This window comes from Symsagittifera roscoffensis, chromosome 7 (assembly GCF_963678635.1).
Source record: "Symsagittifera roscoffensis chromosome 7, txSymRosc1.1, whole genome shotgun sequence".
NCBI classification, from domain to species: Eukaryota; Metazoa; Xenacoelomorpha; order Acoela; family Convolutidae; genus Symsagittifera; species Symsagittifera roscoffensis.
The window spans coordinates 60,219,051-60,225,308 of NC_087068.1; positions in this window are offsets into that span (position 1 = coordinate 60,219,051).

Genomic DNA, 6,258 nt, shown 5'->3' on the forward strand with positions numbered 1-6,258 from the left:
TCTTCAAGCTCAGCGAGCTATCTAGGGTTCCCTAGGAAATCCGTGAGATTGAAAAACAACATCGCAAAAAATTGTTCCAGAGAGCGACAGAAAATAGCTAACAATTTTTGGGAGAAGCCCTAATGTGAGCAAAAACGTTTTCTACCAATTTGCAAACTAATGAGAATTGAAATTGGAGGGTTTCAGGCATTTATCTTTGTTTCAATTATGAAAAAACCAAGGCTCGTTGGAAAAACAAGGGAAGTATCATCAAAAGTACTAGAGTTGGCCTGAAAGTAAGCTAAGGTAAATGGCTTTTCTCTGGAAACTGATTCGAGATTGGTCGTCAACGTAACTGCACTGATTCATGAATGAAGTTTGAGCTCATCTAGCTCTCTAGGGTTGCCTAAAACATCTGTGAAAATGAAAAAAATAACTGAGCATAAATTTGTTCCAGAGAGCGACGGAAAATAGCTTAAATTTTGTAAAAGAAGCCCTAATTTGGTCAAAATACTTTCTAGCGTTTTGAAAACTATCGTGAATAAATTTTGAGGGGTTTCAGGCATATGCCTTTGTTCGAAATATAGATAAGCCAAGACACGTTGGAAAAACAAGGAGAAAATTATGAAGAATTCCAGAGTTTATATGACATCTAAGCGATAGTAAAAAGGCATTTTCTGGAAACTGAAGCAAAATCGGTCGTCAAAATGACTGGAAAGAAAAAACATTGAGCTCATCGAGTTGTCTAGGACTGCCTACAAGTGTTCGTTAAAATGAAAAAAAAACAGCGCAAAAAAGAGCGACAAAAAAGACCCATTTCTTTCATAAAAGTAAGAGCTCTATATTACCTGAAACGCTCTCTAGCATACTGCAAAATATCTTGAAAATTATTTTTAGAGATTTCAGGTATATGTTTGTTCCAATTACAGAAAAACCAAGACACATTCGAAAAATAAAGGGAAAAATCTTCAGAAGTACCAGAGTTGACATGACAAGCTAGCTAGAGTAAATAGCCTTTTCCTAAAAACTGACGTCAAATCGGTCATCACCTTGACTGGATTGATTCATGAATGAATTTTGAGCTCATGGAGCTATCTAGGGTAGCCTACAAGTATCCGTGAAATGAAAAAAAAATCGCAAAAAGCGCATTTTAGCGTACTGTCAGCTATCGTGAGTATGATTTTTAGGTGTTTCGAGATAACACCTTCGCTACAACTATAGAAAAACCAACACACGTTGGAAAACAAGGAGTAAAATTATCAAAGGTAGCAGAGTTGACATGACAAGTAAGCTAAGCTAAACAGCATTCTTCAGTCGTCAACATGACTGGATTGATTCATGATTGAACCTTGAGCTCATCGAGCTATCTAGGGTTGCGTCCATAAAAAAGATTAAAACCACCGCGCAGCCTTAATTTAAATGAAAACGTTTTCTATCGTACTACAAACTCTCGCGGTTTTGATTTTTAGGAGTTTCAGGCATATATCTTTGTTCCAACTGAAGAAAAACCATAACACGTCCGGAAAACAAGTGATAAAAACAATCAAAAGTACCAAAAGGGTACGGTAAATTGCAATTATCTAGAAACTGATGCAAAATTGGTCGTCAATATGATTGGACTGATTCATGAATGATCTTCGAGCTCAGCGAGCTATCTAGGGTTCCCTAGGAAATCCGTGAGATTGAAAAACAACATCGCAAAAAATTGTTCCAGAGAGCGACAGAAAATAGCTAACAATTTTTGGGAGAAGCCCTAATGTGAGCAAAAACGTTTTCTACCAATTTGCAAACTAATGAGAATTGAAATTGGAGGGTTTCAGGCATTTATCTTTGTTTCAATTATGAAAAAACCAAGGCTCGTTGGAAAAACAAGGGAAGTATCATCAAAAGTACTAGAGTTGGCCTGAAAGTAAGCTAAGGTAAATGGCTTTTCTCTGGAAACTGATTCGAGATTGGTCGTCAACGTAACTGCACTGATTCATGAATGAAGTTTGAGCTCATCTAGCTCTCTAGGGTTGCCTAAAACATCTGTGAAAATGAAAAAATAACTGAGCATAAATTTGTTCCAGAGAGCGACGGAAAATAGCTTAAATTTTGTAAAAGAAGCCCTAATTTGGTCAAAATACTTTCTAGCGTTTTGAAAACTATCGTGAATAAATTTTGAGGGGTTTCAGGCATATGTCTTTGTTCGAAATATAGATAAGCCAAGACACGTTGGAAAATCAAGGAGAAAATTATGAAGAGTTCCAGAGTTTATATGACATCTAAGCGATAGTAAAAAGGCATTTTCTGGAAACTGAAGCAAAATCGGTCGTCAAAATGACTGGAAAGAAAAAACATTGAGCTCATCAAGTTGTCTAGGACTGCCTACAAGTGTCCGTTAAAATGAAAAAAAAAACAGCGCAAAAAAAGAGCGACAAAAAAGACCCATTTCTTTCATAAATGTAAGAGCTATATATTACCTGAAACGCTCTCTAGCATACTGCAAAATATCTTGAAATTTTTTTTTAGAGATTTCAGGTATATGTTTGTTCCAATTACAGAAAAACCAAGACACATTCGAAAAATAAAGGGAAAAATCTTCAGAAGTACCAGAGTTGACATGACAAGCTAGCTAGAGTAAATAGCCTTTTCCTAAAAACTGACGTCAAATCGGTCATCACCTTGACTGGATTGATTCATGAATGAATTTTGAGCTCATGGAGCTATCTAGGGTAGCCTACAAGTATCCGTGAAATGAAAAAAAAATCGCAAAAAGCGCATTTTAGCGTACTGTCAGCTATCGTGAGTATGATTTTTAGGTGTTTCGAGATAACTCCTTCGCTACAACTATAGAAGAACCAACACACGTTGGAAAACAAGGAGTAAAATTATCAAAGGTACCAGAGTTGACATGACAAGTAAGCTAAGGTAAATAGACATTTTTTTAAAAACTGATGCCGAATCGGTCATCAACATAACTGTATTGATTCATGAATGAACTTTGTGCTCATCGAGCTATCTAGAGTAGCCTGCAAGCATCCGCGGAAATGACAAAAAACTGCGCAATATTTTGTTACAGAGAGCGACAGATAAAAACCAGTTTTTTTAAATAGAAGCCAAAACGCTTTCTAGCGTACTGTAAGCTATCGTGAACAAGATTTCTAGGCGTTTATGGCATATGTATTCGTTCGGACTATAGAAAAAGGAAGACACATATGGAAAACAATGGGAGAAATCATTATAAGTACCAGAGTTGACATGACAAATAAAGTAATGAAAAATGATTTTCGAGAAACTGATGCCAAATCATTCTGTAATATGATCGAAATGCTTCAAAAAAAAGTTTCAGCTCATCGAACTAGCTAGGATAGCCTACATGTATCCGTGAAAAAGAAAAAAAATTCGTGCGAAAAAAAATTGTTCCAGAGGGCGGAAGAAAATAGAGAAAATAGACTGAATAGAATCTCTAATTTGAGCAAAAAAGCTTTCTAGCCTACTGCAATTTCTCGTGGAAATGAGTTTTACGCGCGCGATTCAGCCATATGTCTTTTTTCCAACAAAAAAAATCAAAGAGACGTTCGAAAAACAAGGGGGAAAATCATCAAAAGTACCAGAGGTGGTATGAAAAGTTAACTAGAGTAAAAATCTTTTTTTTTCTGAAAACTGAAGCCAAATCGGACGTCAACAGAGGAATGATTTTATGAATGAACATTGAGCTCATCAAGCTTTTTAGGATTGCCCACAAATATCCGTGAAAATGAAAAAAAAAACTGCGCAAAAAGTTTCTTAAAGAGAACGACAGAGGAATCCCATATCTTTTTGAAGAGAAGCACTATATCGAGGCAAAACGTTTTCTAGCATTCTGCAAACTATTGACAACATGATTTTTAGGAATTCAGGCGTATACTTTTGTTCCAACTTTAGAAAAACGAAGACACGCCCGAAAAACAAGGGGGAAATCATCAAAAAACCAGAGTTGACATGACAAGTAGGCTGCGGTAGTGGGACTTTTTCTCGAAACTTATGCCAAACTGGTCGTCAAAAGGCCAGATTGATTCATGAAAGAATTTTGAATTCATCAGGTTATTTAGGGTAGCCTGCAATATCCACGAATTAGAAAAAAATCATGCGGAAAAATACTGTTACAGAGAGCGACAGAAAAAACCCATTTTTTCTTGTAAATAAGAACTATATATTAGCCGAAACGCTTTCTAGCGTACTGCAAAATATCATGAAAAAGCACTTTTAGGAATTTAAGGCATGCACCTGTTCCAACAATAGAAGAGCCAGGACACGCCCGAAAAACAAGGGGGAAATCATCAAAAGTACCAGAGTTGACATGAAAAGTCAGCTAGTGTGAATAGACTTTTTCTAGAAACTGATGCCATATCGGTCGTCAGCTAACTAATGTGGCCTAAAAAAATCCGTAAAAATGAAAAAAAAACTGCGCAAAAATTCTGTCAAAAAAAGCGACAGAAAAAACCCAAATATTTTTGAAGAAAAGCACTATATTGAGCCAAATTGCTTTCTAGAGCTTGACAAAAAAGCTACTGTGAAAAAAAGCCTTTTTGTGGAAACTGGTGACAAATTGGTCGTAAAACTGTTTGGCTTGATTCATGAATGAACTCTTAGCTCCTCAAGTTAATAAGGGTAGCCTGTAGGTATCCGTGAAAATGAAATGAAATCATGCGCATAAATACTCCTACAAAGAGCCACAGAACAATCTCACATTTTTTTCAAAGAAGAGCCCTATATTACCCGCAAGGCTTTCTAGCGCACTGAACACTATATTGAACATGATTTTTAGAGTTTGAGGCATGTGTCGTTGTCGAATCTTGTAGAAAAACAAAACACATTCAAGAAAAAATGGGGAAAATGATCAAACTATCAGAGTTGATATGACAATTTAGCTAGGGTAAATATCCCTTTTCTGGAAATTAACTTCAAATGGTCGTCATCATGACTGGGTTGTTTTATTTATAAACTTTGTGCTCATCAAGTTTTCTAGGGTAGCCTACAAGTATTCCTGAAAATTAAAAAATCATGCGCAGAAAATTTGTTACAGAAAACGATAGAAAAAACCAAACTGTTTTCAAAGAGAAGCACTATCTTGAGCCAAAAATTATTTTAGCGTACTGTAACACTTTCATGATCTTTAGGGTTTTCAGTAATATGTACTTGTTCTAACCTATAGAAAAAATAAGATACGTTGGAAAAACAAATGAGTAAATCCAGTCATGCCGACGACCGATTTGGCATTATTTTCTGGAAAAATTCTTTTTACTTTAGCTTATATATGATAAAGACACGTGATAAAGAATCTATGATAATATAGAAAAAAAGTGATAAAAACCATCAAAATTGCCAGAGTTGACGGTTTTTATCACTTTTGTTTCTATATTATCATAGGTTTGTTATCACGTGTCTAGGTTTTTCTATAATTGGAACCAAGACATATGCCTGAAACCTCGAAAAGTAATGTTCACTATAGTTTGTTGTACGTTTTGGTTAACATGGGACTTCTCTTTAAAAATAAGTCGCCTTTTTTTCTGTCGCTCTCTGTAACAATAATTTTGCGCAGTGTTTCTTTCAATTTCCTGGATATTTGTAGGCAACCCTAAGAAGCTCGATGAGCTGAAATGTCTTTCGTGAGTCAATACAGTTACGTTTACGCCGATTTGGCATCAGTTTCCAGAAAAAGGCTACTCATTTTTGCTTACTTGCAATGTCAACTTTGTTTTTTTTTAATGATTTTCCGCTTGTTTTTCAAACATGTCTCATTTTTACATATCAAAGACATAAACCTGAAGCCGCTAAAAAATTTTGCTACAGCTTTGTACTAAAGCTTTGTACTAAGTTTTGCTACAGCTTGTACTATAAAGCTTTGTACTAAATTTTGCGCGCTTTTTGTTTTCATTTTGACTGATAATTTCAGGCTTACCTAGATCGCTCTATGAGCTCATAGTTCTTTTCAGAATCAATGCAGTCATGCTGACGCCCGATTTTACATCCATTTCCAAAAAAGTCTATATACGTTAGCTTTCTTGACATGTCAACTCTGGCACTTTTGATGACATCCCCGTTGTTTTTCGAATGAATTTTAGTTTCTCTGTAGAAGGAAGTAAGACATATGTCTGAAATCTCAAGAAAGCAAGTTAACGACAGTTTACAGTACGCTAGAAAGCGTTTCGTCTAATGTAAGGCTTCGCTTCAAAAAAAAGGTTTTTTTTCTGTCGCTCCCTGTAATAGTAATATTGCGCATGATTTTTTTCTTTTTCACGGATACCTGCATGCTAC